Source organism: Meriones unguiculatus, chromosome 6, assembly GCF_030254825.1.
Source record: "Meriones unguiculatus strain TT.TT164.6M chromosome 6, Bangor_MerUng_6.1, whole genome shotgun sequence".
Taxonomy (NCBI): Eukaryota; Metazoa; Chordata; class Mammalia; order Rodentia; family Muridae; genus Meriones; species Meriones unguiculatus.
The window spans coordinates 11,564,792-11,587,717 of record NC_083354.1 but is presented as its reverse complement, the minus strand read 5'-3'; the positions used below and the strand labels follow the sequence as shown (position 1 = coordinate 11,587,717).

General features: G+C 43.7%; 1 pseudogene; it reads right to left on the bottom strand.

The window, feature by feature from the left end:
* Nucleotides 1-9,782: 9,782 nt before the first annotated feature.
* LOC110552275 (zinc finger CCHC domain-containing protein 9-like) lies at nt 9,783-12,736 on the bottom strand (annotated as a pseudogene).
* Nucleotides 12,737-22,926: the final 10,190 nt, after the last annotated feature.

The window sequence follows — 22,926 nt, the reverse complement described above, 5'->3', positions numbered from 1 at the left end:
CTGAGCAGGTGGCCATCCTACCAAAAGCAATCTACAGATTTAATGCAATTCCCATCAAAATACCAACACAATTTTTATAGAACTTGAAAGAACCATTCTCAATTTCATATGGAAAAACAAAAAAAATCCAGAATAGCTAAAAACAATCCTCTACAATAAAAGATCTTCTGGAGGTATCTCCATCCCTGATCTCAAGCTGTACTATAGAGCAACGGTAATAAAAACTGCATGGTCCTGGCATAGAAACAGAATGGTGGATTAATGGAATCGAAATGAAGACCCAGAATTAAACCCACACACACCTACAGAAACTTGATTTTTTACAAAGAAGCCAAAACCACACAATGGAAAAAAGATAGCATTTTCAACAAATGGTGCTGGTCTGACTGAATGTCCACCTATAGAAAAATGGAAATAGATCCATATTAATCACCCTGCACAAAACTAAAATCTAAGTGGATCAAAGACCTCAACATAAAACCAGACAGAGCAAACCTTTTAGAAAAAAGAGTGGGGAAGAGCCTTGACCTCACTGGCACAAGAGACAACTTCCTGAACAGAGCACCAACAGGACAGGCTCTAAGATCAACACTCAATAAATGGGACCTCGTGAAACTGTGTCGAAGTTTCAACTGATGTAAAATAAGGTCCTACCCCTGACTCCTGGCAAGTTTTGACGACTGGGCTCAGGAGCCAGCATTTCTGTACTATCTCAAATGGTGCTAGAGAAGTTCGAGCAGCCACTGCTGTCATTGCCATGCAAGATTCAAACTCCAGGAGTGGTAACAAAGAAAGCTTTAGGTGGTGGCTTAATTTTAAACCTTACGACTGATAACTACTTAATTGTGTGTGTGTGTGTGTGTGTATCTGAAGTGTACAGTACAGTTTAAGTAGATATAGAATCCAGCATATCATTCAAATAGCTGACACAATGATAAATTTTATATAAGTTATGTCAGACAACAAATTATTTATTTGGAAAATTTTTGATCAATTCCTCACATGATATAGAGACATAATTCTGCATCAATCCAAGATCTGAGTTTTAAAAAAATGAATCTACACAAGTACAGGGTATAAGAGTATGTTTCTCTGTGATACAGGCTATGAGACTGAAACCAAATCCAGGGGCAACTGAAGAAAATAATGACAACTGAACTAAATGGTTTTAACTGTAAGACTAAAAGTGACATACGCAATGTCAAATCACAAACTACAAGCCAGAAGGAAATATTTGTAATATACATAGTATTGATATATCACAGATAAAGGGTTGGTATCCCAAATTAAAAAAAAAAAACCTTTAAAGTTGAGAGAACAAAGAAAAATACTATCAATAAATGGGTAAAAAAAAATAGAAATGGACAATTTCCACAAAAGGGTTTGAAATGTTTCCTTACATATATGAAAAGATATTAACTTCATTAATACTAGTAATGATGCGCAGTGGCTAAAATCACAAGATACAAGTTGGCAATCAGATTTGGAAAAATTGATGAACTTCAGCAGAGGGCATCGAGAAGCAAGACATTATCATTATCATTATACATTATACATTATCATTGGGGATACAAAAAGCTTCAGCCCCACAGAACACTTAAAATTGCATGGAATTCGCTCTTCAACCCCAGGAACCCTGCTTCTGGAAATTTATCCCCAAAACATCCCTTCAACAATTTGAAATCCATGCAAAAGTTTATTCCCTATGGCATTAGTACATAATTGAAAATTTTTGCGAGGATCAATGACCCCTGAAACATGCACACACAATGTTTACCGTGCCCTTCTGCAAAGGAGGGAGCAAGTCCTTTACAGGCCAACAGATCACATAGAGTGAAAACATCCTCCCACTGAAAAAGACACACCACACTGTGATGTGGCTTATGGAAAGACAAAATTTGATGTTTCTGTTTATCGTTACAGAAGATAGAAGAGGAAGGAGGAGGAAGAGGAGGGGGAGGCCTGCTGACTTGAAGGGGTGCTGGTGAATACGGAGGGAATATGGAGGGAGGAACACTATCTCCCTGCTTTTACCTTTTTACCTTTGGAAAGAAGTTAATGTTTAATATACTCATGAAAACGGTCAGAGAACATCACAGACGAGAGGCGGAGAGAAGGTCGGAGTGGGGACAAAAAGGAGTACTGTGAAATACAGTCTTCCAGAAACAACGTGGCTGTGGCATCCATGAGCACACAGGAGCAGCAGTGGTTACCTGCACAAGTCTGGGGCCAGAGAGCCTCCGTCACAGAGCGGGGAGGGGCTCATGAGGTTTCTCTCCTCCCTGAGGAGCTGTAGGCAGTTGTGGTTGCTGGGGAAGGGAGGGTCACATCCTTTAGTGGAGTAGCCACACTGGTAAGCTCAATAAACAACCTACCTCAGGCAATAACTCATGCAAGCACTTCTAACTCAATGCAGCAGCGCACAAAAAAACAAAAGACATGAAAGCAGGAGGGATCTTGTTGGGAAGGGTTCAGCAGGACTGGGAAATAGAGGATAATGGGGGGGGTGATCAAAATACTTATATACATGCATGAAATTCCAAATGAATAAATAAATCTAAAGAGAGAGAAAATATTTTTTTTTCTAAACGACTAAAATTCCCTCAGCTACGAAAACAAAGCTAACAGGGCAGAGAGGGGACAGTGCAGCAAATTAGCTCAAGTGTGTGTCAAATGAAAATTATAATCACAGCAGAGGGTCAAAACCGTTTCTCAAAAACACATAACTGGAGTTATCATGTAATAATAGCTTGTTATTATATAATTTTCATCATAATCTTCTATGCCCTCGGTCACGGTCAGGATGGGAAAATGGGAGAACAGGAAAGTGAAGACCCTGGATTCATTCCAGTGGGTTTATTTATTTACTTTTGTATGTTCTATGTGAGCAGGGCCATTGTTATGCTATAGGACTGAGGAAACGGACGCATGCACGGAAGCTCTGGGAAGCCGTGGCTCTCACCATGAAAGAAGCAGCAGCAAATGAGGAACAGGGAAGGTGTTTTGGTGAGACCCAGCCCCAGTGGTTGAAGACCCTCTCCATACCACCGTGGGACCAAAGGAGGAGGCTGTCGGGGCCAGGGTTTCAGACTGCAGTTTGTGGGGTCGGAGGGTGTGATGGGTGGATGTGTGTTTTACTGGTTGGCAGCAAGACTTACCATTTTTGTTAAAAAGCTATGCTCATGGTTTAGGATAAAGATGACTTCATCCCAGTTAGGATATGGCTGGTTTTTCTTAAGATAATAGCACAGGGGCCCATATGAAACTGTGGTGGTAAAGCTCTCCATGCTTTTTGCCAACTAGTCAATCTTCCATGATCAGGATGAGACATGTCGAGGTGGTTTTACCCAAATCACCACAGAAGGCAATGACTATGAACTAGAGATACTAATGCAGATGCGGTAGGTAGAATGTGACGATGTTGGGTATGTGCGCAAACACCTGTAGATACATCTGTGAGCACTGTGTATTGCATGCATGCATGTTTGTGTGTGTATGTGTGTGTTTACCTGCCTGTATTCCTGGATCTTCTAGCGAAAAAGTCTGCAAAGAGACGTCTCAGGGTCAAGGAGTATAGCTATTTTACGGACCTTGATCTTTAATATTGTTCTCTACTAAAAGGAACCAGAAATCCTTGAAGAAGTGGATTATGGCAAGGTTCCATAAAATACCTGGTACCTTAAATACCAGGAGGGCCTGGACTATGTTGTTTCAGCAGAATGTAAAGATGCACTCACAAGAATAACAGCTGTATGAGGCAGGCCCTCATACAGGTTGAAAGGCCTACCACTGGCCAGATCTGGATTAATCTAAGCACTGACCTAACTGTGCATAATAACTGCTGACCACCGAAATGCAATAAAGAAATAGGAACCTTGAGTCCATACAGATAATGCAGACTGCTGTGGTTTAACTGTGTATGTTCCCAAATTTTTTTTTCAATGCAGTTTATTCAGGAACCTTGAACAATCATCTGACCCTGGGGAAAGCCAGCCCACAGCTTAAATAGCCTCTGGGTAGCCAACCCCAGCGTGCCACGTGGGCAATGCAGATAGGTCCACATACATGGAAGCAAGCCAGATCCTCAGCCTTAGCCAAATGTGGAGTTTTTTGTGACAGAGAGCACTCACCATCGGGAAGGTGGAAGGCAGAAACCAGCTCCATCTTTAGGGCTCGACATTACGCAGCTCTCTACAGTTCCCCCTTTTTGTTTTAGATGCATCAAGCAAGAGTAGAGGTCTGATCTCTGATATTAGAAATAAATTGGGACTTTGTACCGATGTTCATTTAGGTGTCATCCACCCAAAGAGCATCAGACCTGACCGATACCTTTTGCTCAGAGGCGGGACCTGGGGCATCAACCCACATGCAATCAGACATGCTCTTCTCTGGGTCCAAAGCGGCTGACCCTGAGTGCAGTGCTTAGCCTCGCATCCTGAGCATAACATTTTAGCTTTTTATGGTAGCCAACCATGCTTGGGAAGACTGTCCTGCTTCAATGGCTGTAAAGGCCTGAATGATCATGGCTGCATTACGCTGTTGTGAGACTCTAATCTTGCATATATACCACAGGCAAACCAAGGAGACCAACACCAGAAGGCCTGCTAATGCTCCCATGCCCACCCATTCCTTCAGATGATTCATGGTTGCAGCAATCCATGATGATAATCCTGTGGCTAGTCCAATGATACTTGCTTTTTTGCCCAATGCTGGAATGCTAGCGAATTTAGGTATGCCCTGGTTACTCGCATGCCACGCTGGGTGCCTGTGCCTGTGGATGCCCCTCACACTATGACTCTCTTCAGACAGAAAAGGGGTCTTGGAACTACAGCCACCATTGTTACTGCCATCTCATTGGCGGCTGTTGGAGCTACCACCGTGGCATTAGCCATGAGTCATACTGTGCAGACTGCTCAGACCCTGAATAATCTTTTAGCCAATGTAGCTCATGCCTTAGATGTACAAAAAGGAATTAATGCTCAACTAAAAGGAGGCTTGATGGTGTTCAATCAGAGGATTGACCTCGTGCAGGAGCAAATTGATACCCTATGGCAAATCGCTCAACTTGGCTGTCAATGGAAGTATGCTGGACTTTGAGTCACTAGCATACAACATGAGAATTTTTCCCATGCTGCAAATCTGTCTAAACAATTGTGTAGCTATATTTTAGGTAATTGGACTGGAGAATTCGATACTACGATGGAGCAGCTGAGAGTGGCCATTGTCACGGTAAATTCTACCAGAGTGTTCCCAAAATTTTTACAATAGACTATGCAGGACCCTGCCCTAATGATTGGGAGTAAAGGAGAGGCCTTGGGGAGCCTGTGAAGACACAGAGAAGGCGCTCTTCAGAAGGAAAGAGCCTAATGAGATGCAGGCTTTGATGGTGCCTTGATCTCAAACTTCTTGGCATCTGTAACTATGAGCAATATATTTTATTACTTCTAAATTTACCAGTCTAAAGTATGTTTGTTAGGGCAGGACAGTATTCTAAGACACACATACACACACTGAGAAAAAGGAGGGTTCTAGATGCTGCCTTCCCCCACCCAAAACAAAACGAAACAAAACAAAAAATAACAGCATACATAATCACTTATCATTGTGTTAATACTGCATTGGCTCAGGCAGGAATCCTCAATACATGCTAAAACTAAGGGGACAGTTGGAAGAAAATGTTGATGTCTTAAAATATCTCCCCATAAACTGTTTGCAAGGAGTGGGGGCAGGGATAATGATCATGTACAACTGGAGAAATTGGTGCAACAGTTTTGTGTGATGAAAGCATTACCAATGGGCAGAGGGGCTCCCTGAGAAGCACACATGTCACAGGTGCAACATTCTGGCCATCAATGCACCGAATCCAGCCATGAAGAAACATCAGGCAAATTCACAGTGATGAGACTTCTACTTTTAAGAAACAAGGAGCCCTTGCCATAAAACTCTCAACGCCACAAAAAAATGGGTCAAATCTGCAGAAATGTCTTGGGGATTAAAGCGACCTGACAAATACAGAGGCTGCCCCCTGGCCACATCTTGTGCTGAAGCAAAAGTCAGCTACACTGAACGTTAGTGAGATGGAAGAAAGTTCCCTCAGATTGGCAGCTTCCCTGAATATACACGTTATTGCACGTGTAGGTAAGAGAGAGAGCAGGAAGTGAAAGGAACAGAACAGCAAACCAATGGCAGATGGGTAAAATGTCACCAACACATGAACTCTAGGACTGGTTAAATACTGTTCTTTATGTTATTCTTACTCAAGGGACATCTTTAAACATGAAATTACTTCTAAATAAAGACATATATATATATATATATATATATATATATATATACACATATCTCTTCAAGAAATGACATCTGCATCACTGGTAGAATGTATGACTTGAGCAATATTTTCAAAACACAAAGAAAAATAAATGCCCATCTGTTAAATCCATCCCATCTCATGGTTAGCTCAATTAGCAATTGATAGAATGATGAGATGTAGTATTTGCTTAGACTGGAAGGTAAATCAGTCTTTCAAGTGTGGCAGTGAAATGAGCTGTCTCAGTGATGTTCAGGAAAGAAAAGAAAATGCCTGTGCCCCAGACGTCATCAGGACTCATAACCTCCAGGGACCCTGCTTTCCAGTAGGAATCCTTCAGACAAATTCCATTGGCTCATGGCTTGCTGTTACTTTTCAAAGGCTGACTATAAAGCCCCAGGGTGATGTTGAATCTCTGGGCCGTGGAGCATATTGGCTTTCTTAACACCAATATTTAACTTCCAGGAAGTCAACCATAAGGGTCTGGTAAGCGCAGAGTAAGGGAGTGCTCAGATAGGAGGCACTGGAAAGCTCTGCCTGTGTCCTGATCGCTCCCCTTTACACCAGTGTGATACGGCTAAGAAAACACTGAGAGATTTCACTCAAGGTTTATGATAAATAAGAGCATCTAAGAGCAACAATCAATAAATGGGACCTCATGAAACTGAAAAGCTTCTGTAAAGCAAAGGACACCGTCATCAAAACAAAACGAATGCCTACAGATTGGGAAAGAATCTTCACCAACCCTCTATCTGACAGAGGGCTAACATCCAATATATATAAAGAACTAAAGAAGCTGAAAAGCAGCAAACCAAGTAATCCAATTAAAAAATGGGGAACAGAACTAAACAGAAAATTCTGGATAGAGGAATATTGAATGGCAGAGAAACTTTTAAAGAAATGCTCAATGATCTTAGCCATTAGGGAAATGCAAATCAAAATGACCCTGAGATTTCACCTTACACCCATCAGAATGGCCAAGATGAAAATTCAAGTGACAACACATGCTGGAGAGGCTGTGGAGAAAGGGGAACCCTCTTCCACTGCTGGTGGGAATGTAAACTTGTACAACCACTCTGGAAATCAATCTGGGGCTTTCTCAGACAACTAGGAAACAGCCCAGATGCCCCTCAGTTGAGGAATGGATACAGAAATTGTGGTACATCTACACAATGGAATATTACTCAGCAATGAAAAACAAGGAAATCATGAAATTTGCAGGTAAATGGTGGGAACTGGAAAGGATCACTCTGAGTGAGCTATCCCAGAAGCAGAAAGACACACAGGGAATATACTCACTCATATAGACATATAATATAGGATAAACCTACTACAATCTATACACATAAAGAAACTAATCAAGAGGGAGGACTCTGGCTAAAATGCTCAATCCCCATTGCAAAAGGCAAAGAGGATGGACATCAAAAGAAGAAGAAAACAGGAAACATGTTAGGAGCCTCCCACAGAGGGCCTCTGAAAGGCTCTGCCCTGCAGACTATCAAAGCAGATGTTGAGACTTATGGCCAAACTTTGGGCAGAATGCAGGGAATCTTATGAAAGAAGATTCTTATGAAAGAAGTGGGAAATAGTAAGCTCTGGAGAGGACAGGAACTCCACAAGGAGAGCAACAGAACCAAAAAATTTGAACACAGGGGTCCTTCCTGAGACTCATACTCCAACCAAGTACCATGCATGGAGATAACCTAGAACCCCTGCACAGATGTAGCCCATGACAGTTCAGTGTCCAAGTGGGTTGCATAGTAATGGGAAGAGGGACTGCTTCTGACATGAACTGATTGGCCTGCTCTTTGATCACCTCCCCCTGAGGGAGGAGCAGCCTTACCAGGACACAGAGGAAGACAATGCAGCCATTCCTGATGAGACCCAACAGACTAGGATCAGAAGGAAGAAAAAGAAACCCTCCCCTACTAGTGGACTTGGGGAGGGGCATGCGTGGAGAAGGGGGAGGAAGGGAGGGATTGGGAGGGGAGGAGTGAGGGAACTAGAGGGGGGGGAACAAAGTAAATAAAGTGTAATTAAAAATAAAATTAAATTAAAATTAAAAAAAATAAGAGCATCCTCAGTGGGACCTGAAAACTGGGCACTGATACTCAAAGCTAAAAATAGTAACAATAAAGGGGAAAATAAAAACCTCTCTAAATTGCCCTGTTTTCCCCAGACACATGTCACTTTTTTTTCTATGGTTTAGTAACTACTAAAATAATAAAAATAAAAAAGGTGTGTTTCAGCTCCTGCTCTGAGCTGTAGAGAAGAGGACTCGCTGAAAAACAGCCGTTTATCCCAGGTGAAACATTCTAGATTAAGGACAATCAAGACCTCTATAAAGTGTGATCACCATTTCTAGGGAGCTGAAATCTTTCCCATTCCAGAAGATCACACACACACACACACACACACACACACACACACACACACGGGGGATAGGAAAAATAAATAAAACCCAGAAATGATAGGACAGGAAGAGAAAAGATCAGCAGAGCTGAAGGCTGATGGTGGAGTGAAGGAAGAAGAAACCCTCTAAAAGGTCAGAGAGTGAAATAAGAAAAGACAAAAAGAAATGTTCAAGCCAGGCTAACTGGGGCTAACTGTACTCTAGTTTTTCTCCTTGGGATGTGACAAGGGAGGCCAATCAGCTTGTGACAGGACCACTGATTCCAGACACAGGAAACCGTGAGCTGCCCAGCTGAGCGTGCCTGAAATGAAAACCACTCAGCCGAAGCCCAGCATATCCATTCTGAATCTGGATAAATAGGAAAAGTAAAAAAGTTTTAAAACCGGGTAGTTCTGCAAATACTCTCTTGGTGACATTTCGAGGAAATACTTTTTTTTTTTAAGTTTTAGAACAAAACTGAGGAAAAAAAAATGTTTTCATTTTGTAAGGAGTTGTGGCTTCCTTTTTTTTTTTTTTGCACAGCTGACACAACTTTATTCAGTACCAGAAGTTATAGATTTTGGGACAGCGTATAGATTTCTATTACAATAAACTGATATTCTGAATCAAGAACATGTAACAAAATATTTATTCACAAACTCAAGGCTATGCGCTTTGATTGGGGAGGTCAGGTTTGATTCATAATTTATTAAAAAGCTGACGGCCACAATCAAGTACACAGTCACTTATTAACGTCTAAGTTTTTTTTCCGTTAAAGAATGTTCCTAGGCGCAATGCCTGGAACCTCAGTACTTAGGACATTGAGGCAGGGTTACTAGTATGAAGACAACCTGGGCTACACACACTCTGTCTCAAATACAGACACGCAGACACGCACCTACACAGACACGAGTCTAGAGAGTTCAATCACCCTGTACTCCTTGACGGACAGAACACAGGCGGCTTGCACCACCAAGGTGTCTATAATGCAGGCTTGCCTCCACAGGTGCCCAGCTCTAACCTCTAAAAGCCTGCTTTGGAAAATACCAGTGAGGTGGTAATTAAGAACTGTACCAATTCTTATCAAAAATTAGCAGCTTTGGGTACTTTCGTTTTAGGTTTCTGCGGTTTGGGTACATCCAGAACTCCTTCACAGTCTGTACCCATTCCCTTTTCCTGGCGACCAACGGGGTGATTCTGTCTGAATCCTGATTTTCAGGGCAATCTTTAAGTGTTCCACAAAGCCACAGGCCTTACAGCCACTGCCGTCAACATAGACCCCTTTGCTATTATCAGGTCAGGACCTAGACAGGTGTCCCATTTCTCCACAGACAAAACAGTCTGTAAAAGGAAATTCACTGAAAGTCGGGTCTCTGCTGGCTCTGCACTTGCTGAGCTCAGGCTCTGTGGACCCGCATCAGTAACAAATGCCAGTGTGCCCATGTCCTGCCATTCTAGCACAGCTGGGAAGTCAGCAATTTCGTGGCCGCTTGTCTAGAATGGAAACACTGTTGCATTTCTCGCTGCTCTTCTTAACTGTCTTCCTTCCTGTCGACTGTCTTTTTCTTTAAGGCCAGCGCAATTTCTCCCCTCACTTCCTGGCTGCCTGTTGCTACCAGCTCTCTATTGTGAAGCATTTGTGAATTCTGTTTCAGGTATTTCATGAATCCATTCACATCTTCATTCAAGTATTCTTTTTTTTTTCTTTTTGTTCTTTTCTATGTTTTGCTTGACATGCATCATTTTTAAGGAACAACCCACTGATTTGATGTTGTTTATGCTTTGGGAAGTTTTGGTTTGCTCACTCCACAGACCCCTTTTTCATGCCCTCCGAGGATGCTGCAGACAAGGGTCTCATATTATTTGAGGTAGTAACTCTTTCATGAGAGGTACTTTACCAATCTGATGTGAATCCTCCAGAGCAGCTGACACAGCAGGCCAGAGAAGCCAGTCCTGGGATGAGGGTGTGACCATTAGTTTCTTTCCTTTTTTACACATAAGATAAAATTTAAAGGAGTCCCATTAGGAGCTCACAAATCAGTGTCTGGTAAATACCAGAAATGAAGCTAACATTTCTTGGTGATGTTCTCTTCTTTTTCCCTAAGTCTTCACTCTTAATAAAATTTCCAAGCAAGACCCACAGATGTGGCTTTTCACCATTCTGCAATACTGAAATCTAACTCATGTCACAATCTTTTTAATATGACTCGTTTTCTTCTAGGAGATGGTTCTAATAAGAATGGCTCCTGGAGCAACAGAACCAAAAAATCTGGGCACAGGGATCTTTTCTGAGACTGATACTCCAACCAAGGACCATGTATGGAGATAACCTAGAACCCCTGCACAGATGTAGCCCATGGCAGTTTAGTGTCCAAGTGGGTTCCATAGTAATGGGAAGAGGGATTGTCTCTGACATGAACTGATTGGCCTGCTCTTTGGTCGCCTCCCCCTAAGGGGGGAGCAGCCTTACCAGGGCACAGAAGATGACAATGCAGCCACTCCTGATGAGACCTGATAGACTAAGATCAGAAGGAAGGAGAGGAAGACCTATCAGTGGACTTGGGGAGAGGCATGCGTAGAAAAGAGGGAGGGAGGGTGAAACTGGGAGGGGAGGCGGGAGGGGTTTATGGGGGAATACAAAGTGAATAAAGTGTGATTAATACAAATTAAAATAAAAAATTTTGAAAAAAAAATGAAGCCACTGACAAAAAAAAAAGAAAAAGAAAAAGAATGTCTCCTGAAATACACATAAGAACAAGATGCTATCATCACCCTAACTCACATCCAAAATCCAGTCCCTGTTGGATCCAGGCTATCTTGGCACAGTATCATATTAAAGCCAGTTCTAAAGCTGACTTGGGCTTAATTGCTCCTCTGAACTGTTAAATTATACATTTGTCATGCTTCCTGTAATGCAGGGGGTTGCATGTGTGACTTTTTTGGTTGCACTTAGCTTATCTTCATCCTCAAATGCTCAAAAGTCAATTTACCAAAGCCACAAACTGGTCTGCCGCTAACCCTGCTGGAAGTTTCTATGGCATGTTCAAGGAAAGATGGCAAATTCTCACAGCCAGGCTGAGGTGGTGCACGCCTGCCTATAATCCCAGCAGTTGGGAGATGGATGCAGGAAGAGAAGAGTTCAAGGTCATCCAAGGCTACATAGTGAGTTCAAGCAGCCTAGAATGCATGAGACACAGCCTCAAAAATAAGTAAATAAATACTTACTCCTTCAGATTTCTCTCTTTGCTGATCCAATCCATAGATTCTAAACAGTCTCCAACTTAACCCAGTTAGAAAATTAAAATGTCAAGAGCAGAACCAGGAAGAGACAGAATCAAAGTTTCCAGGGCAACAGAATGAAGCCTTGTGTACTTAAAGGAGCCACCATTGCCTCCCTCCTCTCCTCCCTCACTGCATCTGGCTAGTCAGGGAGCCAGAGAGGAAATCAGCCAGGATGGCAGGGGACCCCTTACTCCAACAACAGCTAGCCGATGCCTGAGTGTGTTGAAATGACTAGAAAGGTTGATGGAGCATAAAAGACAGGTAGAAACATGTTTAAATATTATTATTTAATTACATGATTATTATGTATATAAATTAGTAATAAGGAACTGAGTTTGAAGCCGTATAATTAAAAAATCAAGTGACTTTTTATTCCCATTATAAAATGCAGGTGAGTGAGCTATGTTGAGTCAGTTTACTGCAAGTAATCTTAATATTAACACTCCACTCCACAACTTCTTCCCTTCTGAGACATTGAGGAAATAAACCTTTCTTCTTTTATGTAAAAAAGAAAAAAAAAAAACTGAAAAGGAAAATACCTCAAAAGGAGTCTAAGACATTTACCTTATGGGTCTGATTACTTTTTCCCACTCTAGGTTTCCCAAGCAGTTGCTTGTTGCAGGTACTGAGACAGATTTAGGATCGATATCTGTGAAGGACTGGGACAGGAATGGATTAGGCAAAGGGAAAAGTTGATACACCTCGGGCAGGCCACTCTGGGCCTGAAAGCTCCCTCCGGGTATGAGGAACTTCATTTCCCTCCCGGCCTCCACCTCAGTCCCTCACGGTGGGTTCTTGAGTGGAGGGAGACACAGGAAGCGACATTGATGCTCTAGTGTGGGCCACACTCCCCACGGCTGGTCGGCAAGATCTGTTCTGATGGAGAGGACAAGGCACCGCTGTGAACCAGCTCCACAGGGCACAACCCAGCCGCTTCCATCAAAAGCACTGCCATTCCGTGCCAAAGTCACTCGGCATTCCCAAACCACGTTCAAAAAGCACAGAAAAAAGTAAGCTCTGGGAGTCTTGCCTTGGGCTTGTCCACATGTTTATTAAATCTAGTTTTATCATACGAGGTTTCCCTCTGGAAAGCCACCGTTAGCTTTCTGATCCTGGGCCTGTAACTTCAGCCCTCCCTGGCCGGGGATCCCTGGGATAAAAGGCAGCGATGGCATCAAAGTGACCTTACAGTCTGAAGTCCTTGTGGAGCCACAGGAATGGAAACCAGGGTGATTTCTGGCTTGCTAGCTCCAGCCAGCATGGGCGAGCGCTCTGCCGTTGTTACGTAAACAGCACACGCCACACGCCCCCCTCGTGCTGTGGCTGCCCATGGGGAGGCGACCACGGTAGCCAGGGAGCATGCGAAGCCCTCCCCAGCTTTAGCACCCAGCGAGGAGACGGGACTGCCTTTCATTGCCAAGGGACTGACCCTGAGAATTATCACTGGCGAGCACGCGTGGGTCCTGACAGGCTGCCCGAGACCGGCGTTGCTTTTGCCCCTCTGTCTGAAGCGTGGGGATGCTCAGGACGGATTACTGGTTCCGGACAACTGCCAAGGTCAAGAAAGTCACCAGTGGCTCAGTACTCCAAATCAATACTCCAGCCCGACGCTCAGGCTTAATGAGAGACATGTTGGCTTTCGATTAGGCCCTAATTCTGATCTTTTTTTTTTCCTTTAAAGCTGTGAATCGTTAAACGTGTGTTATCAAGTTAAAATTCCAGGTCCTGGGATGTGGTGCTCACATCAAGGCCACGCTTTTGGTCCTGTATTCGCAGCCATGAGTCAATCAAACTTCAAGAATCACCTATTTGATGATGCTCAAGCGCTCAGACCACATCCCAGGCAGTGTTTCTAATAAGAGGGAAATCAGTATGAAACTCTGGGTGTGGATTTGTGCCAGCCTGAGATGATTATTCTCCGTAAGCTAACCAAGAGTTTGCTTAAAAACGTACAAAGAGTTAGTTTTGCTCCTTCAGAGATTCATTCAAAAAAAAAAAAAAAAAAAAAGCAAATGTCCATAAAGGAAGGAAAAAGCACAAGGAAGCCAGCACTTGTGTTCTACTGGGAGAGACTGACCCCTGCTGGCCACCTTCTGCAATGCAGTAGCCTTCAGGAGATGCTGGAACTCACTGCCCAGTTCCCTTTTTAACATATCTACTTTAAAACGTAGTGATAATTACATTTTTACAGAGAGCTAAGGTCAGAATATGAGAACGAGAGGGAGAGAGAGAGTGAGGCAAATACAAGAGAAAGATACAGATGAAAAGTCGGGGACACCAGAAAAGAGGCAAAGCAGCAGAAAGTCACAGAGGTTTACATCCAGCGAGATCTGAGGAACCGAGGGTGGGGGTCACCCTCTTCCACGCGTCAAAGCTGCTGGACCATCAACACGGTAAAAATGGCCTGGTGGTCAGCCGTTTGCCAGGTGGCCGTGTCTCCTTTAGCTGGCTGGTGGTGAGAGGGGTGTGGAGATCTCCTCCAGGCCCTCCCCCGGAAGCGAACGCCTCCATCACACAAACCACATTTCTGAGGTCACACCGCATAGCCAAAGCTTTCCTTGACCAGGGTTTTTAAGGCTAGGTGCACTGTGTGCTGCTCTGAGGCTACAGTGCCTGTGGAGACCAGGAGTTAGTCCCTGATAGGCAGACAGATAGGGAGAGGAGCCCCAGATAGAAGGATGGCCAGTTCCTAGCTCCTTCTTCACACTCTACTAGACAAACCCCGAAAAGCTTAAAACAAAGGCCTGGGGAGACTGCTGTTTGTTTGTTTGTTTGTTTGTTTGGTTGGTTGGTTGGTTGGTTGGTTGGTTGGTTGGTTGGTTTTCCTCCTGCCAGTAGTCCCACAAAGACAAGGGCATACTTATCCCAAAGCTGTGGCTGGGCCTGTCAGCTTTCCTATCTTTATTCAAAAGGACCAACCCCAAGTTAGTAGATGAGGACCCCTCTTCCAGCTCCCAAGTCCCCCCTCGGCTCTGCAGAGGGCCTTTATCTCTGTATGCCTTCTGCGTGTGTGTCTCTTCGTCACTATTAAAGCTGTTCTTGACTGGCTGACTCTGTCTGCTCTGTCTGAGATTTTCCCCGCTGATACCTGCTGTCCTCTGTATAATATTTTTTTTTCCTGCCTTCTCATTCTTTAACCTGTAGAGAAAACAAACCACATCAAGACCCCTAGCTTGTAACATTTCGGGGACCTCTACTTAAGAATCCTTGCAAGGTCAGTAAACCAAGCCAGAGGGGTGCTGAGGTGGCTTAGGTGTTAAAAGCATCCACTGCTCTCCTGGAGGGTTCCTCTCTCTAACAAGGACGGTAGTCTGAGGAGCAGAGCAGCCATGGTACTCACACTGAGCCCCGGCCCCGGCTCCGCAGGTCCCCACCTGATGAACTCCGGAACAGCAATAGAGGATCTGTAACATATTCAGCTCACAGCAAGGCCACTTAGTGGGCACTTGGCAAGCAGCCTGGTGGCCTGAGGAGTCATCCCAGGATCCAAATCAAGGAAGGAGGGAACCGATAAGTTGTCCTCTGACTTCCACACCCTCTGAGCGGCACAGAACTGCCAACATACTTAAACACATACACACTGTGAATAAATAAAATAAACTCAGTTCGGTCTGGGTATGTTTAAGGCTGACAAAATATACTACATCTCATCATTTTGGGTCGAAGCCAGGGGACCACCATTTGCCTCCCTTCTCTTATTGAAACCCCTCTGGCCTCTCAGAATTTCTGTTTCCTTCATCTGTGTAGACGGCACTTTCCCTGGAAAAAAATAAAATAAAATAAAAGTGAAGATCAAGTGAAATAATATCTATGAAAACACGGTAAGTTTTTTTTCTCAGATATTCTAAAAACTATGGCATCATAGAAGAACATTCAAAGCGAACTCTCCTTGGGCTGTGGGGGGTGAGGAGCTCCAAGGACAGACAACCGACGGGCAGAACCACCAGCTGGTACCACCACGCCACCGCCACCTGATGGACATCACAAGGGCACTCTCAGGAGCCAACGGAAGACAGAGGGATACCTGGCTCCAGCTGGGACTATTAGACATTACAGGCAGGTTTCTCCAGCAGCGCTCAGTGCTCATTTACATAACTGTTCTAGTCATTCCGTTTTTTGAACAAGTTGTTTGTGTACTGGTTTCAAATTGCCATGAAAGAAAACTGTCTGTGGCCTTCCGTACAGGGAGCTACCGGAAAGTGATTAAATGAAATTGCTCCTACATAAAGCTGCCAAAGCTTTACATATGTCCCCAAACAACCCTTAGTTGTGGTGTGGTGTGTGTGTGTGTGTATGTGTGTGTGTGTGTGTGTGTGTGTGTGTGTGTGTGTGTGTGTAAGAGAGAGAGAGATTTTCTCAGGTCCTGGACTAGGACCTTGTCCCCAGGTTTTAGGCCAAACTGCTTGTCAAGTGAACATTTGACCCTACAAGAAAAGGCATCCACACAGACAGGCATGAATCAAACAGTCATCCACTTGCATGTTTTCATAGCTACTTTGGATAGGCACTCCCACACATAACAAGGTGATTTCTAATTTAGAGTGCTGAAAGCCATTTAGAATTAATTTTTTGCCCTGGTAGCAATCTCTTGATTTTTGTATTAAAACAAAAACAAAAACAAAAACTCAAATAAAGTGCATTCAAGCACACTGTTGGTTGGTTTTCATTTCCACGGACCATGAAGGTGGCTTAGTTTTGAGTGTGTCCTTGCCATACCTCAAGATCAGAAGGAATAAAAAACCTTAAACTAAGCTTGTAGAAGGCATAAGGTCTTTATCTGGGCACAGATTAGCCCTGGGGAAACCAGGAATTTTAACCATGCAGAGGTGTCTCCTGGGTGGAGGAAATAAAATTCCTGCTTTCCAGCCAGAAGGCTGAGAGTAGGTGCTGTTAATGACCTTTGCTATCTGTAGAGCCAGACCTCATCCAAATCCCCCAGAATCTCTATTCCACACTCTCCCTCCCTAGACCTTTATCTTCAGCTCCCAGTTAATAAAATTCAGCCTTAGGGAGGATGTCGTGTATACTTTATAGCGTGCTGACCTCTATGCTATGCTCTCTCTACGGTGTGCTCTCTCATACCAAACCAGGGTCTAGGCCTTTAAGCTATAGAGTCACTTATGCTTTGCAAAGGAGCTTCTGTGTAGTCACGCCTTTAGCTTTACTGTGCTGCACCTGGGATTGGGTTGATTGCTGCCTGGAAACCTTTCGTACTGTGTTTAAATATGCTCACAAATAAACTGCTTGGCATCGGAATCTTAAGATTTGACCCATCCTGGGCGAGGAAGTCAAGCTGAACCGAGGTTTCATTCTGACCTCTTTGGTGATTGCTTCACTGATTCTGATCATGATGCCTCCAGGAACTCCGACATAAACTGATTTTTTTTTTTTTTTTTGCTTCATTTGTTTAAAACTATGACTTTTTTGTGTGAATGTTAGACTAACAGATAATGCATTTAAATAATTCAGTATGTATACGATTCATAAATGTTTTCATTAATATCCGTGTCTTATCTCTCCCATCCCTCCAAAATGTTTGCAGGACATAGAAATACAATAAGGTATATGCTGCAATGTCTCTGGTCCAGTGACATGACAAACATCAAACAGCACACATGTCACCTACACAGAGCGATGGAAAAGTGAAGGCCCCACGCTGGACTTGACTCTTCTCAGTAGAAGTCATGATGTGCACTGGCATCACTTAAGACCAACCTGCAAATGAATTTCTCTTTGGTGAAAGAAAAATCATTGGGTTTGAGTCCAACGTGGTCTGTTGAAAAACTAAACAAATTTTTGTTCTGTTTTGTTTATTTGTGGGATTTTTTTTTTTTTTTTTTGAGACAGAGTTTCTCTGTGTAGCCTTGGCTGTCCTGGACTCACTTTGTAGACCAGGCTGGCCTCAAACTCACTGGGATCCACCTGCCTCTGCCTCCCCAACTGCTGGGATTACAGGCGTGAGCCACCACGCCCAGCTGAAGATTAAACAATTTTATTTTTGCACTGGCTCAAATATAGCAAGAGAAGCAAGTAGCTACACTGTTATCAAAATAGTACCAACTTAGCCAAAACACACATGAAATCCCAACCCCGTGGGACTGAGGGTGTCTCAGGAGGATCTTGAGTTTGAGGCCAACCTGGGCTAAAATATAACAAGACCCTGTCTCATAAGCAAAACAAAACTAAGTAAAAGGATTTCTCTTTACATTTACTTACTCTGATGAGTGTAAAGGTTTACAGACAGAAATGATGCTGAACATTGCTTAAATACATCACCAAATAGCTTCCATGTGTGTCAGGGTCTTGCTCACTGTTCTTACAAGATTCACTGAATGGAGGGAGGCTACCATCAGCAAGATCAGAAGAACCTGAATTTGGATTTGCGGGCGCGTTTCCCTGCAAGGCAAAAGTGAACGCGTCAAGCCACGTTTATTTCATCACCGGAAGTATCCAACTGGGAAAAGCCATCTACATGCGCTTTCGTTCTCATCACTGTCACATAATCCGACCCTCAAAGCACTGGAGGTGTGAGGTCCCTCCTGACTCGATGGATAAGACTGGGAGAATGGAACCCTAGGGGCATGGCTTGCCTTGAGACGTCCTAAACCTATAAATGTAGTTCCTCTAGCTGCTCCTGCAAAAAACCAAAGAAAACAGGAAGTGTGCTCCAACTGTGACAGGCAAGAGCATCCCATCACAGTCTTGACTAAGGTAGTGATTCATCTAGGGACTTGGACAAGGAATCATTACTATTCACCAGCTTCTTTGCCTGGCCTGTTAGTTCTTTATCCTGGCTTGTGGGTGAGAGAAAGAGAGCTTCCTTAGCCTCGGGTGAGACATCTGCTCCCCGACTTTCTAAAGTCTGTCCTGAGCTTTGATATGCCACATGCCTTCAAAGCATCTCTCCTACAAAGTTAACAGATCAAGCAATCCATTTGTAAAAAGCAGACATTGAAGAAACCAAGAGCCAAAGCAGCAGAGCTCTTTGGTTCGAGGTCCCTTGTGCCATGACCACAGCTTATAGTCTTCAGAAATGCTACTACGAGCAGTGTTTAAAAGCACTCCAGGGAACGTGTCCCTTTAAATAGCCTGTAGTCCTATAGTCCTGACTTCCCTTCTGGCCTGTGAGTATGCCATTGGACCAAGCCTAAGCAAGGGCAGGTTTGATTCATATTCTCAAGAAAGCCTTGGACTCCTGGGAGCCAGGCATGTCTACTAAGACCCCCTCACCACCTGGTTCTACTGCTTGCAGCAGGAGCCCAACATATATCTCTGTCCCTGTCTTCCTCCCTGTCTCTCTGTAAGCACTCAGGGCTGTGAAAATGAGCAGGAGCCCTGGAGAGAAAGCAGAGCGCTAGTTAGGGAAGAAACAGACTTCCTGGTGCCTCCCTCACCCAAAACACCATGTCTAAGAGGCCTGGGCTGGAGAAGGTGGGACACAACTGCAAGGAGGGGCACGGTGCCTACCGCAGAGCTGCGTGCCAGCCAGGCGGTGAGAAAGAAAAGAACCTGGTCTGTTTTTTATTTATTTTTTTACTTATTCTTTAAGAATTTCACACAATGTATTTTTATCATATTCTGTCCACTTACCCGGGACCCAATTTTATGTTCTTCCCCCCACCCTTAAAAGACAGAACATGGGAGTCTGACTGGTGTTGACTCCTGACCGTGGAGGCTGCCCTGCCGTGTGACTGATTATGCCAAATGTCACTCCACTGAAGAGATCTGGTTTTCCCCTTTCCAGCAGCTTCTTGACTAGGAGTAGGACTTCGTACCTACCCACTTCAGAAGAAAACTTTCTATTTCCCATTATAATCTGAGTTGTCCTGAGATGACTTTTTAAATTCTCTACAACTGTCTGAAATGTTAGCATCCGTACTCAGAGACTATTTAAAAGGCAGCATGAGGCCTCGGGGAACCCAATAGAGGTCAATGTCAGTTGAAGAGCGACATTATTCTGTGTCCAGATGAGATAAGACTGAGACTGGTTATATAAGGTCACAACCATTACAGAATCATTACCTCCTAAACAAAGTTTCCTTATTCATACTATGCTAACCAATTGATTTAACATTTTATATCAATGTAATAACCAGAAACTGGCCTTCTCTAGATGATAACTATAGAGTCTTTAAGTACCTAAGAACCCACCTGCTGAAGTCCAATGACCTCTCCAAACTGTGTGTGCGTGTTGAACGCACACGTGTGTGCGTGTGTGTATGTCTATTCGTGTACATATGATTTATAAATAAACAGATACACATATATTTGGCGTGCAAGCTCAAAAATGACAGCAGGGATGTTTTGAAATTTTAAGCACCGCTAAGCTAGGAATTTGCCTTTTCCTCAGTCCTAGAACACAGTGCCATCTTTTGGTACCTTGAGATAATACATGCCTAACATTAAAGCATTATTTGTAAAGTAAAACAGGCTTGTCATTCAAAAAGCTAACATTCTAGGCAGGCCTCACAGAACTTGGCATCTGTCAAGAGAAACTGTAAGAATAGCCTTTCAATGCTTCCTGGGTTTCTAAGTTCTTTCTTTTCTCCTTTTTCTCTGAATCCAAGGCAGATCCCCCTGTAGATCCCAAATCTTTGTTCCCTGCTTGTTCAAACTTCTGTCTTCCTGACCTTTCTTGCAGTTGTATTCCTCTAAAAACTTATCCTCTGGCCCACTCCTTTGATCCCTTGTAAGGCCACCTGCTTGTCACTTGCACCCACTCCACAGGCACTTTCCCTAAAGCACTGGCCCCAGCATGCAATGCTCTTCCTGTATGATGTCTCCATCCCTGTATAAATTCTGACCAATCGCTGTCCAACAGAAAGATAATATGAGCCACACATGCAAGCCGCATGTGTACTTTTACATTCTCCGGGAGCCCTTCAGAAAGAAAGAAGCAAGTAAAATTTACCCTTCTGTGCTTCATCCCCTAAATCTAAACTACGATCATTCCAAAGTAATTAAATCAAAACATTAATGAGTCAATCTTTGTACTTCCACATTGCCTTCAAAATCCCAAGGTGTGTGCTATCTGTATGGCATATCACAATCGGTGCTTCATTGCCAGCACACAACTCCGTGTGGCCAAAGGCTATTATAAGGACAATGCCACTCTGGAGGCAGGCTCTGGCATTTCCTCACACTAATGAAAGTTACATAGATGCTTTAAAAATAGCTTCAAACTGCCAGTGGTATTAGGTTTTTTCTGAGAAGACTGTCCTCTGTGGATTATCCCTGAGCCCTCTGCAAATAAACACAAACAAGTTTCTCTAATAAGAGAATGTATGAAGGCTCTGTAGTGCACTGTAGCTGGGTTCATAGCCACCGGCTTCGGTTACTCAGCATGCCTCTTGGTCGTTCTCTTCCAGGAGCTCCTGTTGGCTTTCTAACAGCTCTAGGAAGAGATAGTTCAGCCACCGTTTCCCCTTGTACACATCTCAGAAGGTTACAGAACCCACCAACAGTAAAAGCTTAAGTCACAGCCAACTCTAAATGAAATAGATGTTCTGGCTCTTGGAACAGGTTCACGCTGGCTGTTACTGTTCTGGTTCACGCTGGCTGTTACTGTTCTGCCTCTGAACCGTTGAGAATGAATCTCCAGCTCATTTGGGGTTTAGTACATTACTAGCTGATGTCTGCAGTTAACTTTTTGCTTGGTTTGGATCTACCTTAAGTAGCTGGTATACAGACACAAGGAAAGAAAACCCTCCTCAGCACTTGGAGTAATTAATGACATGGAGGCACAGTGGGAAGGGCCTATGTGTGCTGATGTGCACGGAGGCCATATGACCCGGCGAAGTGCAAGTAAAGGTGCAGCCTTGACCCTTCCATCGATGAACACGAGAAGATTATTGAAGCTACTGTGACATCTGGAAGAGAAAGATGTGACTGAAGGAGATGGTCCCTAGCCCAAGCTGCGCCTTCACAGCTGGAAGGTGAATGTTATCTGAGCCTGCTTTCTTTCAATGCCCTCCCTATCTCTTACCTAATGAATAGTAGACTTTGCTTATGACTTTCAAGGAATGTCTGATTTGTTTTCTTTAAAATTGTGTCTGTGACCATCCAAGGACTTTAGAGAGTCAGATTTTATTCAAGTTATTAATGACCACAGAACAAGTACAAGTAGTTCTTTTCACTTTTAAAGCACTCAGACAGAACATTCCAGAAAAAGCTATTAAACACTCTGATAGCGAATAGCGTGAGACTCACGCCCACTTGTTTAAAGTGGCTGGCTTTTAAGACAGACAGTTTTACCTCATTTACACATAATTTAGGCAATCACGCAAGCTTCTGGAAAGGTCTCATTCCAGAGAGAGAAATAAATCGGAGCTGCAGCTCATGACTCAGCCTCAAACAAGCCTGAAATACTCTCAGTGTTAGGCATATCTCCTCTCTATCACTCATACCTATGATGGACCACCACCTCTTCCTGGGAAACTTGGTAGTCCATCGTTTCACTGAAGCAACTCCACAATCCTGTAAGGTGCCCTAAAAAGAAAAAAGAAAAACATCCTGTCAGAACTTTCCACCCACATTTCACACAAAGGAAGAAATCCAAAACCACCCAGCCAAGATCCTAGACTCAAGGCTGGTTCGCTCTGTATTTGCTGAGTCATGGACTTGACCAGTGTTCGATTTCTACCCGTGACAAGAAACAGCAAAGCATATGCGGGATCACTGTATCCTTGTTGCTTTTTGTATGTCCACACAGCAACACTTAGGAAATTATTAGATACCACTGAACCCTAGAGATGAAGGGGGGTGGGGGAAGCTCTCTGGATATTTGCTCTCGAGCCCAGGACTTGAGACTGAGTTCACAACTGGTGACAATTAATGGTATCATCTCAAAAGAACTAAGCAGTTTTCTCAGCCCACTCATCTCACACAGCAACCAGCGCTTACTCAAGCTCACAGCCTTCTGCCAGTCCTTCTGGAGAGTGGGTAT